At 37.8% G+C, this 25,753-nt stretch overlaps 1 pseudogene; it reads right to left on the bottom strand.

Annotated features, from left to right (window-relative positions):
• Positions 1 to 6,476: 6,476 nt before the first annotated feature.
• LOC100660969 (protein Red-like) lies at positions 6,477 to 8,575 on the bottom strand (annotated as a pseudogene).
• Positions 8,576 to 25,753: the final 17,178 nt, after the last annotated feature.

Genomic DNA, 25,753 nt, shown 5'->3' with positions numbered 1-25,753 from the left:
CTGGAGTCAGGATTGTATAATTGCATAGAGAATGCACTTTAAACTAGAATTAACTAAACCTATCACTTACTAGTTAAAGGCCAAAAGCTAGCGATTTTGCATTTCTAAACTCAATTTCTTTATTTGATAAACAGTAATAATAATAATAGCATCTATTTCCCAGAGTTGCATGAATAAAATATATTACATATAAATTATTGGAAAGCAAAATTTTGCATCAATATTTTTTGGAATAAATTATAAATATTTAATTTAAAATTTGGCAACCATTAAAAAATTATTTCATGTACTTTTCTATGATAGACTCAATCCATTATTTATATTATTGTGAGACAATTCTCTTAATGAAAGTAATTTCTTAATAACACAGGATGACTTATAGTCCTGGTAGATAAATTTATAACAAATGGTCATTACATTAAAACTTAAAACATCATGTTATTTATAAAAAAAAAAAAAAACTCTGTTAAATCAGATTTAAATTTAATTAATAAATATTTATGAACTGAAATAATAATTGTCATATCTAAAATAAATATAACATTATAAAATCTGATTTTTTTCCAACAATTTCATTTCCTTTATACTTATATAAGTATGTATATATGTATATATTTAAATATCTTAGAAGCAAGGATGGAGAGAGTTTGTCTCATGTACTTTGGTTATGTTATTCAAGAGGGACGAGTCCCTGGAGAAGGACGTCATGCTTGGTAAAGCAGAGGATCAGCAAAAAGGAGGAAGACCCTCAATGAGATGGGTTGACATAATGGCTGCGACAGTGGGCTCAAGCATAGCAAAGATTGTGAGGATGATGCAGGGCTGGGTAGCATTTCATTCTGTTGTACATAGGGTAGCTGAGCTTAAATGTACTTATGGTCATACCTTGGCTTTTGTGGACTTGTTCTAATTTTTTTCAACTTCAACTTGAACTTGCATATGAGCAATTGATGGTCTGTTCCTTATTAGGGCCCTCGCCTTGTTCTGAATAATGATATTGAACTTTTCCATTGGCTCATTGCATGGGTGTAGTCTTTTGATTCCTGTGTAGTCCATTTGGCAAGGTCCACATGTGTAGTCACTGTTTATGTTGTTGAAAGAAGGCATTTACAATGAAAGTCATTGATCTTGCAAAATTCTATCATGAGACCTCTACAATCATTTCTATCACCAAGACCATATTTTCCAACTACCAATCCTTCTTCTTTGTTTCCAGCTTTGGAATTCCAATCACCAGTAAATACCAGTGCACCTTTATTGCATGTTTGATCAATTTCGGACTGCAGAAGTTGGCAAAAATCTTCAATTTCTTGATCTTTAGCCTTAGTGGTTGGTGCATAAATTTGAATAATAGTCCTATTAACTCCTCTTCCTTGTGGGTGTATGGATATTATCCTATCACTGACAGCATTGTACTTCAGGATAGACCTTGAAATTTTCTTTTTGTGGAAGAATGGATACCATTCCTGTTCAGTTCATCATTCCCTAAATAATGGACCAAATGATTGCCTGATTCAAAATGGCCAATCCCAGTCCATTTCAGCTCAGTAATGCCTAGGATACCGAAGTTTCATTTTTGACAACTTCCAATTTTCCTAGATTCATTCTTCATACATTCCACATTCTGATTATTAATGAATGTTTGCACCTGTTTCTCCTCATTTTAAGTTGTGCCATATCAACAAATGAAGGTCCCAAAACTTTAACTCTATCCATATTATTATAGTTTAGTCTACTTTGAGGAGGCAGCTTCTCCCCCCATCATATCTTGAGTATCTTCCAACCTGAGGGCTTATCTTCTGGCACTGTATCAGACAATGTTCCACTGCCATTCATAAGGTTTTCACTGGCTAATTTTTTCAGTACACTGCTGGATCCTTCTTCCTGATCTGTCTTAGGAAGCAACGCTGAAACCAGAAAACTGACAGGCACGTGGTGGTGCGGCCCTGTAGGACACAGTAATACTGCCCAATAGGCTTTCCAAGGCTGTAATCTTTATGAACCCCATGCTTCTTTCAGTTTGCTGTACTGTGGTGGCTTGCATGTTGCTATGATGCTTCCTCACAAGTGGAAAAATAAGCAACATCATGATAAATGTAGAAAATATTGAAGTTGACAAGGATTTCAACATTCATGGAAGCAGCGGTCAAAAAGTCAAACAACATATTACACTGGGCAAATCTGCTCCAAAAGACCTCTTTAAAGTGTTAATAAGCAAAGATGTCACTTTGAGGACTGAGATGCGCCTGACCCAAACCATGGTATTTTCAATTATAGTGATCAAGAGCTCAGCTGCTAGCCAAAGATCGGCAGTTCAAATCCACCAGCCACTCCTCGGAAACACTATGGGGCAGTTCTACTGTATTCTATTGGGTCGCTATGAGTCAGAACTGACTAGACGGCACCTAATGACAACCACAACATATGTGTGCAAGGCTAGACAGTGAATAAGGAAGATCAAAGAAGAATTGATGCCTTTGAGTTATGGTGTTAGCAAAGAATATTGATTATTCCATGGGCTGCCAGTAGAACAGACAAATCTGTATTGGAAGAAGTACAACCAGAATGCTCTTTAGAAGCAAGGATGGTGAGACTTTGTCTCATGTACTGTGGACATGTTATCAGCAGATACCAGTCCTTGGAGAAGGACACCTCACTTGGTAAAACAGAGAGTGTGCGAAAGTGAGAAGATCCTCAGTAAGATGGATTGATACGGTGGCTGCAACAAGGGGCTCGAGCATAACAGCAGTTGTGAGGATGACACAGGACCAGGCACTGTTTCATTCTGTACATAAGGTTGCTGTGAGTCAGAACACACTTGATGACATCTAACCACCAGAACAACAGCAATCCTTAGGGAAGCCTACTGCAATATTTTTCTCCCATGCATCAGTTGGTAGGTTTCAACCACCAACCTTTCAATTAGCAGCCGAGTTCTTTAACCACTACACCACCAAGGAGTCATGCTGCTGGCCAAGCAGAGGGTAAATTATCACAGTCATTTTCATAGCAATACTATGCCGCCTTTCCCTTGAAGTAATATGTCTTCTCAGGGAGTTTAAGTCCCACCTCCTCTCCTCCCAGCAGTGTAGGGAGCAGTGCCCAACATGTGTCTAGTGGTTTGAAGTGCCTATTCAGTAGGACAGTGACTTCCTGTCTTATACTTGGTTCTCTAAAGAACAAAACCAAGGAAGCATATAAGTATATAGATAGATTTGTTTCAAGGAAATGGCTCACATGGTTTAAGAGGCTGGAAAGTCCCCAGTCCAGGAGTCGGGATGGAGACTTCTCTTGATTCACGTAGCTGTAGGGGCTGGTGAACCCAAGACTGGCAAGTCAGACTGCAGGCCTCTTGCTCAAAGACTGCTGAGGCTGATGAACACCAAGACTGGTAGGTAAGCTGCTAGCTCAAGCCCCTAGAACTGGAGGTCAGGTGAACAGGAAGGAACCAGCTGCAGAATCCAGAATGAGCTTTCAAAGACACCTCCCCAACTTGTGCTTAATATACAAGATCCTCCCTGATGTCTCTGCCTTCTTGCTTCATCTGCCTGCCATAATGGCTTCCAGGACTAGGATGTCCTTTCCTCTTCGAATACCCTAATTCACCATCCTGACCGTGTTATGGTTTTGGGGTCATTCCATCCTCAGTCCATAGGTGTGCACCTCTCTCCTTTTCCTATTCAGGCCCACAGGTCTTACAACGTCCACCTCCTGCCTACTGGGGAACCCAGGCAAGTGGGCTGACCTCCATCCCCAGGCAACTTTTACCTTCTGGCCCCAAATAACAGTTTCGGTCTGATAGGTTCACTTCCAATAACTAATGCTTCCCTTTGGCCTGGCTAATGAAGCACAGGAAGAGATCACAGAAAATATAGAGAGTAATGTCTTACCAAATTGATATGGACGAATTCCAAATTTTGAGTCCCAACCACTTAAGACTGTCCAGGATCATTTTACCAATTGATTGTTCTGCTGATTGGGCAGGTCACATATCTTTTTTCCTGATCAGTGCTAAAATTCTCCCATTATCTCATCCTCATTTTCACTGTTCATGGTTGTTTACCATAAATGATCCTAAACCAGGGTTAAAAATATTTCATACAATCCGCGGACACGCTTTTAATTCAGTGCTAAAGTTACTCCTGAGGTTCACCCTTCAGGCAAAGATTAGACAGGCCCATAAAACAAACAGTAATATACCTAGCTCAACCAATGTATGAGACTAAATGGACACACCAGCCCAGGGAAAGAATGAGAAGGCAGGAAAGGACAGGAAAGCTGGACATATGAAAATGGGGAACCCAAGTTTGAGAAGGGGAGAGTGCTGACACTTCACGAAGTTTGCAACCAATGTCAGAAAACAATATGTGTATTAACTGGTAAATGAAAAAACTAATTTGCTCTGTAAACCTTCATAAAACACAACAGAAAAATATTTCATATAAAGGGATTATTTCTAGTATATATCATTAGCTATATTAGATCATCCTCCATCCCATTGTCCAGTATTGAGAAAGAAATGGATCACAGTCCAGGTGCTTTAACTCCTTCCTCCACACTGGGTATAAGGGCATGACCCTAGCAAGATTTATGTCCTGGAAGAGGTAAAAATCACTCTTTATTTGAAGTTTTAGCAAAAGTGCCTTAGAAAAGTAGCATTCGAGGGCCCTATCATGTATTGTGGACTAACAAAGAAACTTAAATTCTTTCAAACTTCAGAATCTTATAAATGATTGTTCTATTATTTCAGTGATATAAATGCATGCATTATCATTGGGCTATATCAAACATTATTAGTCTATTAATGATATTAATGTCAAAATTGACTGTTAGAAAGATAAGTTCTATCAATTATTATGGCTTTCTTTTTGTCACCACGAAACTAAGTCAAATAAGATGGTTATCTTCCTTGATGCTAAGAGAGAATTTTTATTAATTCAAATAAAATTTCAATCTTTAGGTGTTTATAAGAATCATTTTGAATAAATTTGGTGATAGGAATTTATATTTACATCTTCAGTGTGACACAGATAAGATTGTTTGATGCATGAAACAGCAATAATTCACAATTCATGTCCTCGAAATAATTCTAATACAAATATGTAAATAACACAGAGGACATCATTTAAAAGACAACCCTGTGGAAAATCATAATTTACTTGAACAAGAATCTTTTATAATCACATGAAATTCACTGGGATAAATAAAAAGAACAAATAATTAATTCAGTACCAGAGCTTACATGATGTTAGAAATGAATGAAATAAATGAAAACACTCTATGCAATACAATCAAATAACAAACAAATATTTACTTAAAACTATTGTGACATCAACCTAATCAATTTCTTTGTCAACACTATGAAAAATAGGTGATGGTCCAATAAATTTGAAGCCACTTTTTGAGTAGCATACATAATATTCACAAAGCAATATTTTTTTTATTAACTTTTATTGAGCTTCAAGTGAACATTTACAAATCAAGTCAGTCTGTCACATATAAGTTAATATACATCTTACTCCTTACTCCCACTTGCTCTCCCCCTAATGAGTCAGCCCGTCCAGTCTCTCCTTTCGTGAAAACTTTGGCAGCCTCCAACTCTCTCTATCCTTCCATCCCCCTCCAGACAGGAGATGCCAACACAGTCTCAAGTGTCCACCTGATATAATTAGCTCACTCTTCATCAGCATCTCTCTCCTACCCACTGTCCAGTCCCTTTCATGTCTGATCATTTGTCTTCGGGAATGGTTACTGTCCTGGGCCAACAGAAGGTTTGGGGACCATGACCGCCAGGATTCCTCTAGTCTCAGTCAGACCATTAAGTATGGCCTTTTTGTGAGAATTTGGGGTCTGCATCCCACTGATCTCCTGCTCCCTCAGGGGTTCTCTGTTGTGCTCCCTGTCAGGGCAGTCATCGGTTGTGGCCGGGCACCAACTAGTTCTTCTGGTCTCAGGATAATGTAGGTCTCTGGCTCATGTGGCCCTTTCTGTCTCTTGGGCTCTTAGTTGTCGTGTGACCTTGGTGTTCTTCATTCTCCTTTGCTCCAGGAGGGTTGAGACCAATTGATGCATCTTAGATGGCCGCTGGTTAGCTTTTAAGACCCCAGACGCCACATTTCAATGTGGGATGCAGAATGTTTTCATAATAGAATTATTTTGCCAATTGACTTAGAAGTCCCCTTAAACCATGGTTCCCAAACCCCCGCCCTTGCTCCGCTGTCACAAAGCAATATTAATGAGTTTCTTTTGAAAACTTTATAGAAATATTTCTCTGAGTACTTCTTTGGGACTATGCATACTATATTTTTACACAAATAACACGTGCCTTCTACATTTGTTTGCCAATTGTGCCCTCCCCCCGGGAGGTATTTTTGTAAGCATGCTATGCTAATTTTTTTACAATGACATGTAAAAAAAAAGTGGCTTAGTGGTGCTTATGAAAATACCTTGTGGGGGCAGGAGTGGTTGGCAAACAAATGTAGAAGGCACACATTAATTATGTATGAATATGGTAATAAATGTGGTGTGAAAAATATAAGGGTATAGTACCAAAAACAGTATACTAAAAAGCATTTGCTGATTTCAGAAAAAAAGTGCAAGTATGAATAGAGTTGAGCTTTTTTTTTGCAGATTAACCAATTGTAGGGTAATATGTATTTTATATATTCATTCATAAAACAAGAATATCTTGCAGTCTTTCTGGGAATTGCCAAGAGAAAAAGCAGCGAGGAACACAGCTTTGTGGAGATTCTTCCTGGAGGTGGAACTGGAGATTAGTGTTTTGGTTTTTTTTTACCTCAATACCAGGAGCTTCCATCTTCTTCTCCTTGATGATTGTGCTAATCTTCCACTGGTGATCAAAAAAAAAAAAAAAATCAAGCTCTGCCTTATTATTGGTTTCTTTGAAGCACTTAATTTTCTACCCTTTTTTTAGGTATCTTGATGCCATACCGATGTCTTGGGCAAAGCCTCTTCATTTTTCATATACTAGTTAGTGAAGTCCTAGTGACCTAGGAGCCCTTCTTTTTGCACTTATCCATTTTGCTATAATCTACGTCCTCATCACTGTCCACAGCCAAGTCACCCATTGTGGCTGGGTAGCACTCTGCATAACTGTTAGACATGATGAAGAAATCTATCAGTTGCTTTTTGTCCCCTTGCTTCCTCAGCAATTGGTTGCCTTCACAGCTAGTAAACCCAGTAAACTTGTCATTGATGGACTGAAATCAACTCTTTGACAGACTCAGGTCCTTTGTTGATGTTAATGGGCTTATCATCCACTTTTGGCTTCACATAGTAGTGGTGCTTCTTCTCTTCCTTTCTCCATCTAGCTCCCACTTTCAATCTAGATCTTGCTCTCAGCTATGGTCTCCATTTTGCTCTGGATCATATTCAAGATATTTCTCCTACTCCTTGTACTGAGGTGAAGATATCTTGGTTATAAAAACAAAACAAAAAACAAACTCTTTGTCGTCGTGACTCCAATTCAGAGTGACCCTATAGGACAGAGTAGGTCTGCCCTATAGGGTTTCCAAAGAGAGGCTGGTTGATGTATAGGAACTGCCGACCCTTTTGGCTAGAGGTTGAGCTCTTAGCCACTGTGCCACCAGTTCTCCATCTGGCTATAGAGGCTGTGTAATCTTCAGCATCTTCAAAAATTTTCATATTGGCCTCAAGAGGTTTCTTCCCTTCCAGCTTTCCTTGGTCCTTCTTCTTGAGCTTCTCATTGCAGGCCCTCTTACTAAGGTAGCAAAGTATCTGGGTGAGCTTACTGATGACAATGCCATTTGTGGTCAGTGTGGTATGGACTTCTATGTTGGGACAATCAGCCTTGCTGCAGATTAGAGTGAGGGGCATGTCCATGTCAGCATACTTGTCATCCAACTCCACCACATAGGCCATGTGGCCAGGCAGGAACAGCTCTTTGATATTGTTGTATGCTTTGCTTCAGAAGAGTATGGGAAAACATTGCAGGCCAGACATATTTTAAATTCAGTCTTATTCTCAGGATCCTCATCTTTCTTGGTTCCTTTCTGAAATTTTTCCATCAATTCCTCCTCCTCTTTCTCTTTGCCAGGATTATCAGCTCCAATCTTTTCAAGTAGAGCAAAAATCTAAGCCTTTCACTGAATGGGTATGTTCCATGTCACCATCTAAGAATCTGGACTCCTGGATCAACTGTTTTCTCTCCTCTGAGTGAAGATCTGTCTGCTTCAGCTGTGGGGCCCACAGCCCTGTAGTTAGCTGTGGTACTTAATCAACTCAATTCCCTTGTAATCTTTGTTCCCATCACCTATACATTCCTTGGCATGGTCCTAGTATATCTATGCTAGCTCCTACTCTCTCTCAATTTTTTCATTGTCCTAGGTTGGCATAATAACTCTCCCTTTTTCTCCTTCATGCAGCTGGGTCTTCAGCCTCAGTGTACTCCAGAGGTATCTAAGGGTAATGTGACTTCAAGGGCCATGCAGAGGTGGGTCATGAAAAGCTTCCTGAAGTTTTCATTGGTGATTTTTGGTTGGTGGAAAGATTGAGGATTATCCACATTGCAGATATCTGGGGCCAATGGGCCCATTTTGGTCTGACATTTTGTCCAAAGTGTTTCAATGCCAGCAAAGACTTAGGCTCCCAGACTAGCCTCTTACAACTAGGGTAAGAAGGGTTTAGTTCACTTAAATAATAAAAAATATTTCAATTTTTCTTCAAAAGTTTACTTTTGAAGAAAAATTTACTATACACCTATTATGGATCAGACTCTATTTTGGTCACTAGGATATAATGAAAAATATGAAATATAAAATTCCTACTCTTTCAGCATAAATTCCATCAGATATTATGGAAAATTAAATATAAGCAATCTCTAAAAAAGAACAGATCAGAGAAAATATCTGTGCAGGGAAATCATATAAGGAGATATAATAGACAGAGATTTTTGGACTATTTTAAAACTAAGAGAGAGGAAAGCTCTTCTGAGATGGTAGCTTTTAAGCTGAGAGTTGAATGTCTCGAAGTTGGCACCACAAATCATTACAACCAGAAGGAATATAAAGGCCCTAAGGGGAAAACAAGTTTAACGTATTCAAGGTACTGAAATAAAGCTGGTGTGGCAAAAGCAAGGGAAGCTACTATAAAGAGATAGGAGATAAAAGTATATGCAGTCTTTATAAGCCAGGGAGAGAATAATATTTCACTATATTCTTGGAGTAAACAGAATTATATTAAAAATTTAGCAAGATAGTGACAATATTTTTTTAATAAACTAACTTCACAATTATTTACTATTTTCAACTTTTTTTTTCAACACGTCTCCTTTTCATTCTTCCTTTTCTCCTTTGTATGTCTACCTGCCTACCTAGCTAGATAACTCTTACATGCACTTACAAAGAGTGAAAGGCTTGAATTATTTTATCTTTGTTTATTTTTTAAGTTATGGATATAAGATAGGAGAAAAGTCAAAAACAAGAGAAGATAAACATATTTAAGGTTAAAGTGAATGCCTCCTTGTCAGAGGAGAAAGATTTGGCAATCAGCTCCTATAAAAATTGCAGCCTAGAAAACCCTATAAGGAAGTTCTACTTTGTCACATGGGATCACTATGAATCCAAATTAACTCTACAGCATCTAACAACAATATATCAGGATTAGAAAATGAATTTTCTAAAACAATCATATTATATTCATTTGCTGTAGCTATGTGAAGATTTAGCACACATTTAGCAGTTTAAGGCTTAAAATGGCAAGCATTATTATCTTACAATTTGTAGGAGTCAGAAGCTGGAGCAGTGCTTACCTACATCCACTGCTCAAGTCTTCACAACTGGAAACCTGAATGAGGAAGGATTCACTTCCAGGCTCCCACAGGTTGTTGGCAGAACTTATTTCAATATCTGACAGCTTACTTCTTCAAACACAGACATAATTTCTTGTCTCAGTCTTCCATGGCTGAGTCTTATGTAACAAAATATAACAAAATCATTGGAGTAAAGCCCAATCACCATTGTCTTATTTTTTAATCAAGGGGAAATAAATCGTATAACTTCTGCCATAAAACATAATTTAATAGAGGGCGTGAGATCTGATCACCTTTACCATATTTTATTGATTTTCAAGGGCATATTGCACGATGAAAGGAAAAGGTCATTGAAAAGACAGAAAAAAAAAAAAAAAGACCAAAATAGGTGTCAGAAGAGACTCTGAAACTTACTCTTAACATAGAATAGTTAAAGCAAATGGAAGAAATGATGAAGTAAAAGAGCTTAACAGAAGATTTCAAACAGCAATTTGAGAAGGCACAGTAAAGTATTATAATAAAATGTGCAAAGACCTGGTGTTAGAAAATCAACGGAAAAAACTTACTCAGTATTCCTCAAGCTGAAAGACATGAAGGAAAAATTCAAGTGCTGAGTTGCAATATTGAAGGATTCTATGCTCAAAAAATTGAACAAAGGAAGCATCAAAGAAAGATTGAAGGAATTCACACAGTCACTCTACCAAAAAGAACTGGTCGACTTTCAAACATTTCAGGAGGTAGCATATAACCACGAACTAATAGTATTGAAGGAAGAAGTCTAAGCTTCATTGGTGAGAAACAAGGCTCCAGGAACTGACAGAATACCACTGAGATTTTTCTACGAATAGTTGGGATGCTGGAAGTGCTCACTCATCTATGCCAAAAACTTAGGAAGACAGCTACCTGCCCAACTGACTGGATGAGATCCATATGCATGCTTATTCTAAAGAAAGGTAATTAAATGGAATGCAAAAATTATCAAAGAATATCATTAATATCACATGCAAGTAAACTTTTGCTGAAGAAAATTCAAAAGTGTTGCAGCAGTACATCAACAAGGAACTCCCAGAAATTCGAGGAAGATTCAGAAGAGATGTGGAATGAGGAACATCGTTGCAGGTACCAGATGAATCTTGACTGAAAGCAGAAAATACCAGAAAGATGCTTACCTGTGTTTTATTGACTATGGAAAGGCATTTGGTTGTATGGATCATAACAAATTATAGACAAAATTTTGAAGAATGAGAATTCCAGAACACTTAATGGTGCTCATGCAGAGCCTGTACATACACCAAGAAGCAGACATTCGAACAGAACAAGGGGGTAATGTAAGGTTTAAAGTCAGGAAGGGTGTGTGTCAGGATTGTACCTTTCACCATACTTATTCAATCTGTATGCTGAGCAAAAAATCCAAGAATCTGGAATGTCTGAAGAAGAATGTGGCATCAGGGTTAGAGGAAGATTCCTAACAACCTGCAATATGCAGTGACACAAGCTTGCTTTCTGAAAGTTAAGAGGCCTTGAAGCACTTACTAATGAAGATCAAAGACTTCAGCCTTCATTGTGCATTACACCTTAACAAAAAATTAAAAATTCTCACAACTGGATCAATAAGGAACATCATGATAAATGGAGAAAAGACTAAAGTTGTCAGGGCTTTCATTTTACTTGGATCGACAATCAGCGCCTGTGGAAGCAGTAGTCAAGAAATCAAAACGTCTTGCATTGAGTAAATCCACTGTAAAATTCCTCTTTAACGTATTAAAAAGCAAAGATGCCAATGTGAGGAATAAAGTGACCCTGACCGAAGCCATGGTATTTTCAATTGCCTCACATGTGTGCAAAACCTCATCAATGAATAAGGAAGCCTGAAGAAGAATTGATTTGTGGTGGTGGTGAAAAATATTGATTATACCATGGACTGCCAAAAGAACAAATTTTTCTTAGAAGTACACTCAGGATGCTCCTTAAAAGAGAGGATGGTGAGACTTTGTACAACCTCTCAGGAGGACAAGTTCTTAGAGATGAACATCATGCTTGGTAAAGTAGAGGGGTCAGGGAAAAAGAGGAAGACCCTCAAGGAGCTGGGTTGACACAGTGCCTTCAACAATGGGCTCAAACATAACAATGATTGTGAGGATGGCACAGGACTGGGCAGTATTTCATTCTGTTGTACATAGGATCTCAATGAGCTAAAATGGACTAGATGGCTCCTAACAACACAACATTGATTAAAAACAAATCACAGATCCTACCCACACTGAAGTGAGGGGATTATACAGGGTATAACACCAACAGGCTGATATCATGGAATCATCATATAAATCTGCCTATCATGCATTTTTGGTATTCCCAATAATTTTATGTGACAACCTCTAATGTCCTGAAGTTGTTATTATTGTTTGTAGGTGCTGTGAAGTTGGCCCTGACTCATAGTGACCCCATGTACAATAGAAAGAAATATTGCCAAGTCCTGTACCATCCTCACAATCATTGTATGTTTGAGCCCATTGTTGCATTGTCAACCCATTTCATGGAGGGTCTTCCTCTTTTTCTTTTCTGTCATTTTATTGTGCTGTGGTGGCTTGCGTGTTGCTGTGATTCTAGAAGCCATGCCACTGGTATTTCAAATAACAGCAAGGTCACCCATGGTAGACAGGTTTTAACAGAGCTTTCAGACTAAGACAGGCTAGGAAGAAGGACCTGGTGATCTTCAGAAAAAAAAAAAAATTGGCCAGTGAAAACCTCAAGTTACTAGTGGGATTAAAAACCAACATGGGAACCCCCTAACAAGACCATACTGTATGAATACTATACACACCATGATGCAGGTGTTGTAAAGACATGCATTTTTTTTAGTTACTGAGAGCAGTGTGCTAAAATCTATCCTGTTTCTGGATTTGTCTTTTTCTACTTTTTAAGTTCTGTCAGATTTTGCTTTTTTATATTTTGAAGATATATTATTAACTGTATGCAAACTTGCAATTGTTTTATCTTCTAGAGTTGAGCTGAAATTATTATAATGCTGCTGTCTTCTTTAGTAATATTTCTTGTCTTAAGATCTATTCTTTTCCTGTATTAGAAGAGTTATAAAAATATATTTGGGTTACTGTTTTTTAATCTTTGTATTTTCATATTTGAATTATATCAGGTACAAACACATAAAATTGCAATGTTGATTAGCTTTGATTCAATTGGAGTTTTCAGTGTACTTACATGTAATGTAATTTCTGACATAGTTTAGTTTAAGTCTAGCATGTTCCTGTTTGCTTTGTATTCATATCAGGTGTTATTCTTTAATTCTCATTTATTACATTATTTTGGTATAATCAGATTCAATATGTGTGTGTATTCCATTGTTCTTTAAATTGTCTTTTTAATTTTACATTTCTATATAGATCCTACACAAGTTTAGCAGTTTAAGATTAAAGTCGAATATGCATCCTTGAATTATGACAGTCTAATTTAAATTAGTACTTACACTATGTTCCAAAGAATGCAATAACTTTAAAACAGTTTAATTGCATTTCACCCCATTCCTGGCTATGGTTATATTTGTGTTCTTTACTTTTATGTCCCTTATAAATCAGTGAAGCCATTTAAACTTGGGCTTTACTTTATTGGGAGTTTTTTTAATGATATTTTCAATCTCTCCTTTCCTTACAGGTCTGTTCATATTTTCTACCTCTGTGTGTGTTAGTTTAGGTAGGTAGTGTGTTTCCAGAAATTCGTTTTAAATTTTAAAATTTATTGGAGTACAGTTTTTCATAGTGCTCTGTTATGATCCTCTTTATGTACGCTGAATCTGTTGTAATGTCTCCAATTTCATTTCTTATTTTGGTTATTTGCGTCATCTCATTTTTTTCCTTTGTCAGTTTGGCCAGAGGTTTGCCAATTTTATTGATCGTCTCAAAGAATCAACTTCTTGTCTTATTGATTCTTTCTATCGTTTTTATGTTTTCTATTTCATTTATTTCTGCTCTGATCTTTATTGTTTCTTTTCTTCTTCTTCTTTATTTTTCATTTTTGCCTCCGTTTCTATTTATTCAAGGTTTGGAGTTAAGTTATTGATTTTGGACTTTTCTTTTTTAATGTAATCACTGACTGCTATAAATATCCATCTGAGCACTAATTTTACTGTTTTCCAATGATTTTGGTATAATGCCCTTTCATTCATCCTCTTTAGATTCTAAGTATTTTTAATTTCTCTTTGATTTCCTCTATGACCCAATAGTTGTTAGAACATGCTATTTGTTTTCTATGTGTTTAACTTATATTCCTTGTTTTTCTGGTTATTGATGGCTAGTTTCATACCACTGTGGTCAAATAGAGTACTTTGTATAATTTCAATCTTTTTAAATTTATGAAGCCTGTTTTGTGGTCTAAAATATGGTCTATTCTGGGGAATGTTCCAAGTGCATTGGAAAAGAATGTGTATTGTGCTGCTGTTGGGTGGACTGTTTTATAAATGTCTACAATGTCTATCTAGTTAATACTGTTATTTTTATGTTTCATATTATTTATTGATTTTCTATCTAGTTGTTCTGCCCATTGTCAAAAATGATATGTGAAGATCACCTACTATTATAAATCTGTCTATTTCTACCTTCAATTCTGTTGGAGTTTATTTTATAGATTTTGGAGCTCTGGCATTGGATGAATAAACATTTCTAATTATTATGTCTTCTTTATGAATTGACCTTTAATCATCATATAATGTTCTTCTTCATCTCTTATAATGGATTTTGTCTTAATGTCTATATTATCAGATATTGACATTCCTGAGATGGGGCCAAGATGGTGGAGTAGTCAGGTGCTTCATGTGATCCCTCTTGCAACAAAGACCCAAAATAAACAAGTGAATAGATTATATGTGACAATCTAGGAGATCTAAACATCAAAATCAAGGCTGAGGAGTCAGACCAAGGGCCAGGGGGAGGGAGACAGAGTTCAGAAGCAGCAAGGAGTTACCAGACCTAACCTGGCGGGAACTGGCACTCTGCAGGGTGGATTTCCTGGTGTGCACAGTGACGCAAACAGTGGCACTTGGGACACATTTTCCACATTGGGAGAGACCAAGGAGTGGAGAGTCCACACAACCCTCCAAAACCAGTTAAAAGTGGGACTCAATCAGCAAAAGACAAGTACATGCATCTAACCAACTGTGTGGATGAAAACCACCCCCTGTGGGAAGAACCTGTCTTCCATTTACCTGCCCTCTCCCAGCTCTGTATCAGTTCCTGGGCCAGCTTCAGCAATTGCTGCATCCCCTGGGCTGAAAGTAGGACCCATCACTTGGCCTGAACCATTCTCTCAGCTCTGGAGAGAAAATAAATTAACAAACAGGAGAAGGTAATCTGTTGGCTTCCGTAAGCCAGAAACTCAGGGCAGACACAGTCCCTTTGCCTAGGTACAGGCATAAGTGGTCTGTAAGCTTTGAATGCCTTTCACCTATGCATAGACCTGTGTGTGGGCCCATTGCAACAGCATAGGCCCTCGTTAGCACAGTACAACAGGGTACGTACCTGAAGCCTATTTTCAACTATATCAGCTGTAAGGTAGAGTGGCAGATTTGTGATATTTGACACCCCTCTGCTCATTAAGCAGGGTCCTCACCTACGCACATCAGCGGCCTGAGGACTGCTTGCTCCATTCATGCCAGCTAGCCACCCATAAGAGGTATCCAAGAATAAGTGGTGCCTACTTTTTTTTTACCAGTCCTTACAGCCAATAACATTGGGCACCCATAGTCTGGATGCAAAATCCTCACACCTACGTGCTCTAGGATAAGGACACACTTTCCTCTCACTCAGGGGCAGATGTCAGTCCCCTGCCTTGCTCAGTGCATGACCCCCTACTGAAGCCAGATATCTATGACTATTCCAATCACACTGCCTGTCTAGGGCTGTAGGTGAGAGCCTGCACTACCCTCTTGATGACCAACTACCCGGGCACCTGAAATGAATCCATACAAGAAAAGTAAAGGGACTCCTAGGGTCTCATACCTAGTAAGAACTCTAACCACTTGGTGACAGGACGTGAGAGCTTCAAAGATGCCAAAAATCTAACTAGATCACAGGACCAGCCTATTTGGGCATATTAAAGCAAAACAACACAAGAAACTAGGACACACTAAGCAATCATAAAATAAATAAATATAATAATTTATTGATGGCTTGGAGACAAGAGTCAATACCAAATCGCATAAAAAGGCAGACCATAATTTGCTTCAGCAAGCTCCAAAATGAAAAATTCAAGAAACCTTCTGAAGGAAGAGAATATCTCGGAATTAACGGAGGTAGAATTCAAAATATTAATATACAGAGCTCTTCAAGAGGTTAGGAAGGAGATCAGGCAAAATGCAGAACAAGTCAAGGAACACAGAGAAAGCAATAGAGGAAGTTAAGAAGATTACAGAAGAGCGCAATGACAAGTTTAGCAGGCTTCAAGAACCCATAGACAGCACAGAAATCCAAAAGATTAACAATACAATTGCAGAATTAGACAATTCAATAGAAAGTCATAGGAGCTGAACTGAGGCAATGGAAGTAAGAATTAGTGAGATGGAAGACGAAACACTTGACACCAACTTATATGAATAAAAATCATATAAAAGAATTAAAAAAAATGAAGAAACTCTAAGAATTATACCAGACTCTATCAAGAGGAATAACCTACGAGTGATTGGAGTACCAGAATGGGGAGGGGGGAGAGAAAAATAGAAAATACAAGATAATTGTTGAAGATTTGTTGGCAGAAAACTTCCCTTATATCATGAAAGATGAGAAGATACTTATCCAAGATACTCATCCAAACCCACAAAAGGTAGATTCCAAAAGAAAGTCACTAATATATATTATACTAAAACTTGCCAAAACCATAGAAAGAATTTTAAGAGCAGCTCATTATATAGGATTGCTATAAGCCAGAATTGACTTGATGGCAGCAGGTTGTTTTTTTAGGGATAAACAAAAAGTCATCTACAAAGAAGAGTCAATAAGACTAAACTCGGACTACTCAGCAGGCACCATGCAGGCAGGAAAGCAATGGGATGACATATGTAAAATATTGAAGGAAAAATTTCCCCGCCAAGAATTATATATTCAGCAACACTATCTCTCAAATATGATGTCAAAATTAGAACATTTTCAGATAAACATAAGTTAAGGAAATTTGCAAAAACCCAAACCAAAACTACAAGAAATACTAAAGGGAGTCCTCTGGTAAAAAAATCAAATAACATCAGATAACATCCCAAGGCTAGAACACCTGACAGAACAACCAGATGTCAACCCAGGTAGGGAAAAAAAACTAAATCAAAGCTAAAACACTGAAAATAGGGAAACAGAAATGTCAATATGTAAAAGTTGACAACATAAAAACAAAAAAGAGGGACTAAATAATGTATTCATAGATCTTTCATATGGAGAGAAAGTCAAGGTGATATATAAAAAAATTAAAGATTGTTTAAACTTAGAAAAATAGGGGTGAATATTAAGGTAACCACAAAGGAAACTAAAAACTCTACACATCAAAATAAAAACAAGAAAAACGTAAAGTCTCAGCAAATACAAAATAAAAAAACAATGAAAGGGATGAAAAGAAAATGACTCAGCACAGAAAACTGTTACAAAGAAACCAACAACAACACTCAGACACGAAAAATACATCAAAATGACAGCACTAAACTCATATCTCTCAATAATTGCACTGAAAGTAAATAAATTAAATGCACCAATAAATAGACAGACAGTGGCAGAATGGATAAAAAGAAAATGACCTGTCTATATGCTGCCTACAAGAGACACATCTTAGAAGTAAAGACACAAAGAAACTAAAACTCAAAGGATGGAAAAAATACCTTAAGCCAACAACAATCAAAGAAGAGCAAGAGTGGCGATATTAACCTCTGACAAAAAAGGCTGAAGTAAAATCCACCACAAAGGATCAGAAAGGACCCTGTGAATAATTAAAAAGTCAGTACACCAGGAGAACATAACCATAATACATATTTATGCACCCAACTACAGGGCTCCAAAATACATAAAACAAACTCTAACAGCTCCACAACAATAGTAGCAGACTTCAACACACCAATTTTGGTGAAGGGTAGAACATCCAGAAAGAAGCTCAATAAAGACATGGAAAATCTAAATGCCACAATCAACTAACTTGATTTCATAGATATATGCAGAACACTCTTCTCAACAGCATCAACTATATGTTTTTTTTCCAACACACATAGAAAGTGCTCCAGAATATACCACATATTAAGTCAGAAAGCAATCTTTAACAGAATTCAAAGCATTGAAATATTATAAGGCATCTTTTCTGACCATAAAGCCATAAAAGTAGAAATCAATAACAGAAAAAGCAAGAAAAAAAAAGAAATCAAACACATGAATACTGAACAACACCTTGCTCAAAAACTACTGGGTTATAGAAGAAATTAATTACATAAGAAATTCACAGAATCAAATAAGAATGAAAACACATCCTACCAGAACTTTTGGGGCACAGCAAAAGCAGTGCTCAGAGAACAATTTCTAGCAATAAATGCACACATCCAAAAAGAAGAAAGGAACAAAATCAAAACATTAACCATACAACTTTCACAAATAGCAGCAAAAGAAGCCCTTGGGCACCAGAAGAAAGCAAATAATAAAAATTAGAGTAGAATTAAATGAAATAGAGAATAGAAAAACATTGAAAGAGTTAACAAGACCAAAACCTGTTTCCTTGAAAAGATCAAAAAAATTGATAAATCATTGGCCAACCTGGCAGAGAAAAACAGGAGAGGAAGCAAATAATCTGAATAAGCAGTAAGATGGGTGATATCACAACACATCCAAATGAAATTAAAAGAATCATAACAGAATATTGAAGAAAACTTGTGCTCCAACAAATTTGAAAAACTAGTAGAAATGGACAAATTTCTAGAAACACACCGCCTACTTAAACTAACACAAACCGAGGTAGAAAAACTAAATAAAACTATAACCAAAGAAGAGATTGAAAAGGTAGTTAAACAACTCTCAACAACAACAAAAAAAACCTGGCCTTGGTGGCTTCACTGGTGAATTCTACCAAGCTTTCAGAGAAGAGTTAACACCAATACTTCTAAAGGCATTTCAGATAATAGAAAAAGAAGGAATACTCTTGAACACATTCTATGAACCCAGCATAACCCTGATACCAAAACCAGGTAAGACACAACAAAAACATCAACAACAAAAATTGCAGACCAATATCCCTCTTGAACTTAGACACAAAAATCCTCAAAAGAGTTCTAGCTAATAGAATTCAACAACTTATGAAATAATTCACCATGACCAAATGGAATTCATGCCTGGTATGCAGGAATGGTTCGAATTAGAAAAACAATCAATATAATCCACTACATAAATAAAAGACAAGAACCACATGACCTTATCAATTGATGCAGAAAAGGCATTTGACAACACCCAACATCCATTCATAATAAAAACTCTAAGCAAAATAGGAATAGAAGGGAAATTCTTTAACATAATAAAGGGCATCTATATAAAACCAACAGCCAACATCATCTTAAACTGAGAGAATCTGAAAGCATTCCCCATGAGAATGTCAAACAGACAAGGATGCCTTTATCACCACACTTATTCAACATTGTGCTGGATATCCTAGCCAGAACAATTAGGCTAGAAAAAGAAATAGAGTATCCAAATAAGAAAGGAAGAAGTAAAAGTATTTGTATGCAGATGATATGATCTTATATGCAAAAAACCCTGAAGAAGCCACAAGAAAACTACTGGAATAGATTTCTGCAAAGTAGCAAGATACAAGATAAACATACAAAAATCAGTTGGATTCCTCTACACAAACAAAGAAATGTTGAAGAAGAAATCACCAAATCAATATAATTTACAATAGCCCACAAGACGATAAAATACTTAGGAATAGGAGGCGGGGCCGAGATGGCGGACTAGGTGGACGCTACCGCGGATCCCTCTTGCAACAAAGACTCGGAAAAACAAGTGAATCGATCACATACATAACAATCTACGAACTCTGAACAACAAACACAGACTTAGAGATGGAGAACGAACAAATACGCGGGGAGACAGCGATTGTTTTCAGAGCCAGGAGCCAGCGTACCAGGCAGGTGACCTTCGGAGCCCGACTGGGGGCAGAGCTCAGGGGGGCAGACGGCACAGACAAGGGGCCCAGCCCTAGCCCCCGAACTCATCCCGGGAGGGAGCCCAGCCGGTTGGCGCGGGCAGCGTGGTGGCGCAACCGGTGGGAGAAGTCCCCGGGAGGCAGTGACTGGTCTTGGAGCGGGGAGAGCAGCGTCCCAGCCCGGGATTTTGGCGGGCACGGGCAGGGCGTGAGCTCGGGAATCAGCTACATTCCCCTGAATTGACCCTGGGGCGGTTCCAACCGGTTCGCGAGGGCCCAGCAGGTTCGCGCGGGTGGCGTGGCGGAGCAGCTGGTGGAAGAAGTCCCCGGGAGGCAGTGGCTGGTCTTGGAGCAGGGAGAGCGGCATCCCAGCCGGGAAGAGCAGTCGCAACTCAGGCGCGGGGAGCTGCTCCGCTGTCCTGAGCTGACCCCGGGGGGAGAGCCCACCCGGTTAGCCGGAGCAGCGAGGGACGCGGCTGGCAGGACGGGGAGTCCCCGGGAGGCAGCGACTGATTTTGGAGTCGGGAGTGCACCGTCCCAGTACGGGAGCCATAACCTTGGGGGTGGGGCTGACAGCGGAGGATCTGAACGTGATGCCAGCAGGCCAGACCCCCCAGGGGGCAATCTCCACACAGCCAGTACATATAGAAGACGTGCCCCACGGAAATCTCAGATATAAGAATCATTCCAAGTAAGACAAACAACTCTGGCTACATTCTGAGGTGTTACACTCCTAGCTCTCTGATCCCTCCCCCACCCTCCCCAGGCTGCTCCATTAACATCCGAATAGCCTGAGCCAGAGGGAGAACTCTGATAGGGATCTGACTGCATTTTTTTTTAGCGGATTTTCTGGAAAAACTAGTTTCCCAGTGATGGCTCAGAGACAGCAGTCCATATCAAACCACATAAAGAAGCAGACCATGACAGCTTCTCCAACCCCCCAAACAAAAGAATCAAAATCTTTCCCAAATGAAGATACAATCCTGGAATTATCAGATACAGAATATAAAAAACTAATTTACAGAATGCTTCAAGACATCACAAATGAAATTAGGATAACTGCAGAAAAAGCCAAGGAACACACTGATAAAACTGTTGAAGAACTCAAAAAGATTATTCAAGAACATAGCGGAAAAATTAATAAGTTGCAGGAATCCATAGAGAGACAGCATGTAGAAATCCAAAAGATTAACAATAAAATTACAGAATTAGACAATGCAATAGGAAGTCAGAGGAGCAGACTCGAGCAATTAGAACGTAGACTGGGACATCTGGAGGACCAGGGAATCAACACCAACATAGCTGAAAAAAAATCATATAAAAGAATTAAAAAAAATGAGGAAACCCTAAGAATCATGTGGGACTCTATCAAGAAGGATAACTTACGAGTGATTGGAGTCCCAGAACAGGGAGGGGGTCACAAAACACAGAGAAAATAGTTGAAGAACTCCTGACACAAAACTTCCCTGACATCATGAAAGACGAAAGGATATCTATCCAAGATGCTCATCGAACCTCATTTAAGATTGATCCAAAAAGAAAAACACCAAGACATATTATCATCAAACTTGCCAAAACCAAAGATAAACAGAAAATTTTAAAAGCAGCCAGGGAGAAAAGAAAGGTTTCCTTCAAGGGAGAATCAATAAGAATAAGTTCAGACTACTCAGCAGAAACCGTGCAGGCAAGAAGGGAATGGGGCGACATATACAGAGCACTGAAGGAGAAAAACTGCCAGCCAAGGATCATATATCCAGCAAAACTCTCTCTGAAATATGAAGGAGAAATTAAGATATTTACAGATAAACACAAGTTTAGAGAATATACAAAAACCAAACCAAGGCGACAAGAAATGCTAAAGGAGATTGTTTGGTCAGATGACCAATAATATCAGGTACCAGCACAATACAAGGTCACAAAACAGAACGTCCTGATATCAACTCAAATAGGGAAAGCACAAAAACAAACAAATTAAGATTAATTCTAAACAATAAATAAATAAATAAATAAATACACATAACAGGGAATCATGGAAGTCAATAGATAAAAGATCACAATAATCAAAAAGAGGGACTAAATATAGGAGGCATTGAACTGCCAGATGGAGAGTGATACAAGGCCATATAGAAGGATACAAGTTAGGTTTTTACTTAGAAAAATAGGGGTAAATAATAAGGTAACCACAAAAAGGAATATCAACTCCATAACTCAAGAAAGCCAAGAAAAACGTAACAACTCAACTAACATAAACATTATGAAAATGAGGAACTCACAATCTACTAAGAAAAACGTCTCAGCACAAAAAAGTATGTGGAAAAATGAAATGGCCAACAACACACATGAAAAGGCATCAAAATGACAGCACTAAAAACTTATTTATCTATAATTACGCTGAATGTAAACGGACTAAATGCACCAATAAAGAGACAGAGAGTCACGGACTGGATAAAGAAACACGATCCATCTATATGCTGCCTGCAAGAGACACACCTTAGACTTAGAGACACAAACAAACTAAAACTCAAAGAATGGAAAAAAATATATCAAGCAAACAATAAGCAAAAAAGAAGAGGAGTAGCAATATTCATTTCTGACAAAATAGGCTTTAGACTTAAATCCACCACAAAGGATAAAGAAGGACACTATATAATGATAAAAGGGACAATTGATCAGGAAGACATAACCATATTAAATATTTATGCACCCAATGACAGGGCTGCAAGATATACAAATCAAATTTTAACAGAATTGAAAAGTGAGATAGACACCTCCACATTTATAGTAGGAGACTTCAACACACCACTTTTGGAGAAGGACAGGACATCCAGTAAGAAGCTCAAAAGAGACACGGAAGACCTAATTACAACAATCAACCAACTTGACCTCATTGACTTATACAGAACTCTCCACCCAACTGCTGCAAAATATACTTTTTTTTCTAGTGCACATGGAACATTCTCTAGAATAGACCACATATTAGGTCATAAAACAAATCTTTCCAGAATCCAAAACATCGAAATATTACAAAGCATCTTCTCAGACCACAAGGCAATGAAACTAGAAATCAATAACAGAAAAACTAGGGAAAAGAAATCAAATACTTGGAAAATGAACAATACCCTCCTGAAAAAAGATTGGGTTATAGAAGACATCAAGGAGGGAATAAAGAAATTCATAGAATGCAACGAGAATGAAAATACTTCCAATCAAAACCTCTGGGACACAGCAAAAGCAGTGCTCAGAGGCCAATTTATGTCGATAAATGCACACATACAAAAAGAAGAAAGAGCCAAAATCAGAGAACTGTCCCTACAACTTGAACAAATAGAAAGTGAGCAACAAAAGAATCCATCAGGCACCAGAAAAAAACAAATAATAAAAATTAGAGCTGAACTAAATGAATTAGAGAACAGAAAAACAATTGAAAGAATTAACAAAGCCAAAAGCTGGTTCTTTGAAAAAATTAGCAAAATTGATAAACCATTGGCTAGACTGACTAAAGAAATACAGGAAAGGAAACAAATAACCCAAATAAGAAACGAGAAGGACCACATCACAACAGAACCAAATGAAATTAAAAGAATCATTTCAGATTACTACAAAAAATTGTACTCTAACAAATTTCAAAACCTAGAAGAAATGGATAAATTCTTGGAAAAACACTACCTACATAAACTAACACATTCAGAAGTAGAACAACTAAATAGACCCATAAAAAAAAAAGAGATTGAAACGGTAATCAAAAAACTTCCAACAAAAAAAAAGCCCTGGCCCAGACGGCTTCACTGCAGAGTTCTACCAAACCTTCAGAGAAGACTTAACACCACTACTACTGAAGGTATTTCAAAGCATAGAAAAAGACGGAATACTACCCAACTCATTCTATGAAGCCACCATCTCCCTGATACCAAAACCAGGTAAAGACATTACAAAAAAAGAAAATTATAGACTTATATCCCTCATGAACATAGATGCAAAAATCCTCAACAAAATTCTAGCCAATAGAATCCAACAACACATCAAAAAAATAATTCACCCTGATCAAGTGGGATTTATACCAGGTATGCAAGGCTGGTTTAATATCAGAAAAACCATTAATGCAATCCATCACATAAATAAAACAAAAGATAAAAACCACATGATCTTATCAATAGATGCAGAAAAGGCATTTGACAAAGTCCAACACCCATTTATGATAAAAACTCTCACCAAAATAGGAATTGAAGGAAAATTCCTCAACATAATAAAGCCAACTGCCAATATCACTCTAAATGGAGAGAACCTGAAAGCATTTCCCTTGAGAACGGGAACCAGACAAGGATGCCCTTTATCACCGCTCTTATTCAACATCGTGCTAGAAGTCCTAGCCAGGGCAATTAGGCTAGACAAAGAAATAAAGCGTATCCGGATTGGCAAGGAGGAAGTAAAGCTATCACTATTTGCAGATGACATGATCGTATACACGGAAAACCCTAAGGAATCCTCCAGAAAACTACTGAAACTAATAGAAGAGTTTGGCAGAGTCTCAGGTTATAAAATAAACATACAAAAATCACTTGGATTCCTCTACATCAACAAAAAGAACACCGAAGAGGAAATAACCAAATCAATACCATTCACAGTAGCCCCCAAGAAGATAAAATACTTAGGAATAAATCTTACCAAGGATGTAAAAGACCTATACAAAGAAAACTACAAAGCTCTACTACAAGAAATTCAAAAGGACGTACTTAAGTGGAAAAACATACCCTGGTCATGGATAGGAAGACTTAACATAGTAAAAATGTCTATTCTACCAAAAGCCATCTATACATATAACGCACTTCCGATCCAAATTCCAATGTCATATTTTAAGGGGATAGAGAAACAAATCACAAAATTCATATGGAAGGGAAAGAACCCCCAGATAAGCAAAGCATTACTGAAATAGAAGAAGAAAGTGGGAGGCCTCACTCTACCTGATTTCAGAAGCTATTATAGAGCTGCAGTAGTCAAAACAGCCTGGTACTGGTACAACAACAGGCACATAGACCAATGGAACAGAATTGAGAACCCAGATATAAATCCATCCATGTACGAGCAGCTGATATTTGACAAAGGACCAGTGTCAGTTAATTGGGGCAAAGAAAGTCTTTTTAACAAATGGTGCTGGCATAACTGGATATCCATCCATTTGCAAAAAAAATGAAACAGGACCCATACCTCACACCATGCACAAAAACTAACTCCAAGTGGATCAAAGACCTAAACATAAAGACTAAAACGATAAAGGTCATGGAAGAAAAAATAGGGACAACCCTAGGAGCCCTAATACAGGGCATAAACAGAATACAAAACATTACCAAAAATGATGAAGAGAAACCAGATAATTGGGAGCTCCTAAAAATCAAACACCTATTCTCATCTAAAGACTTCACCAAAAGAGTAAAAAGACCATCTACAGACTGGGAAAGAATTTTCAGCTATGACATCTCAGACCAGAGCCTGATCTCTAAAATCTACATGATTCTGTCAAAACTCAACCACAAAAAGACAAACAACCCAATCAAGAAGTGGGCAAAGGATATGAACACACATTTCACTAAAGAAGATATTGAGGCAACCAACAGATACATGAGAAAATGCTCCCGATCATTAGCCATTAGAGAAATGCAAATTAAAACTACGATGAGATTCCATCTCACACCAACTAGACTGGCATTAATCCAAAAAACACAAAATAATAAATGTTGGAGAGGCTGCAGAGAGATTGGAACTCTTAGACACTGCTGATGGGAATGTAAAATGGTACAACCACTTTGGAAA

The sequence above is a fragment of the Loxodonta africana genome, chromosome 20 (assembly GCF_030014295.1).
Source record: "Loxodonta africana isolate mLoxAfr1 chromosome 20, mLoxAfr1.hap2, whole genome shotgun sequence".
NCBI lineage: Eukaryota > Metazoa > Chordata > Mammalia > Proboscidea > Elephantidae > Loxodonta > Loxodonta africana.
Note: the sequence above shows the minus strand (reverse complement) of the source record. Positions and strands in the feature narration are given on the sequence as shown.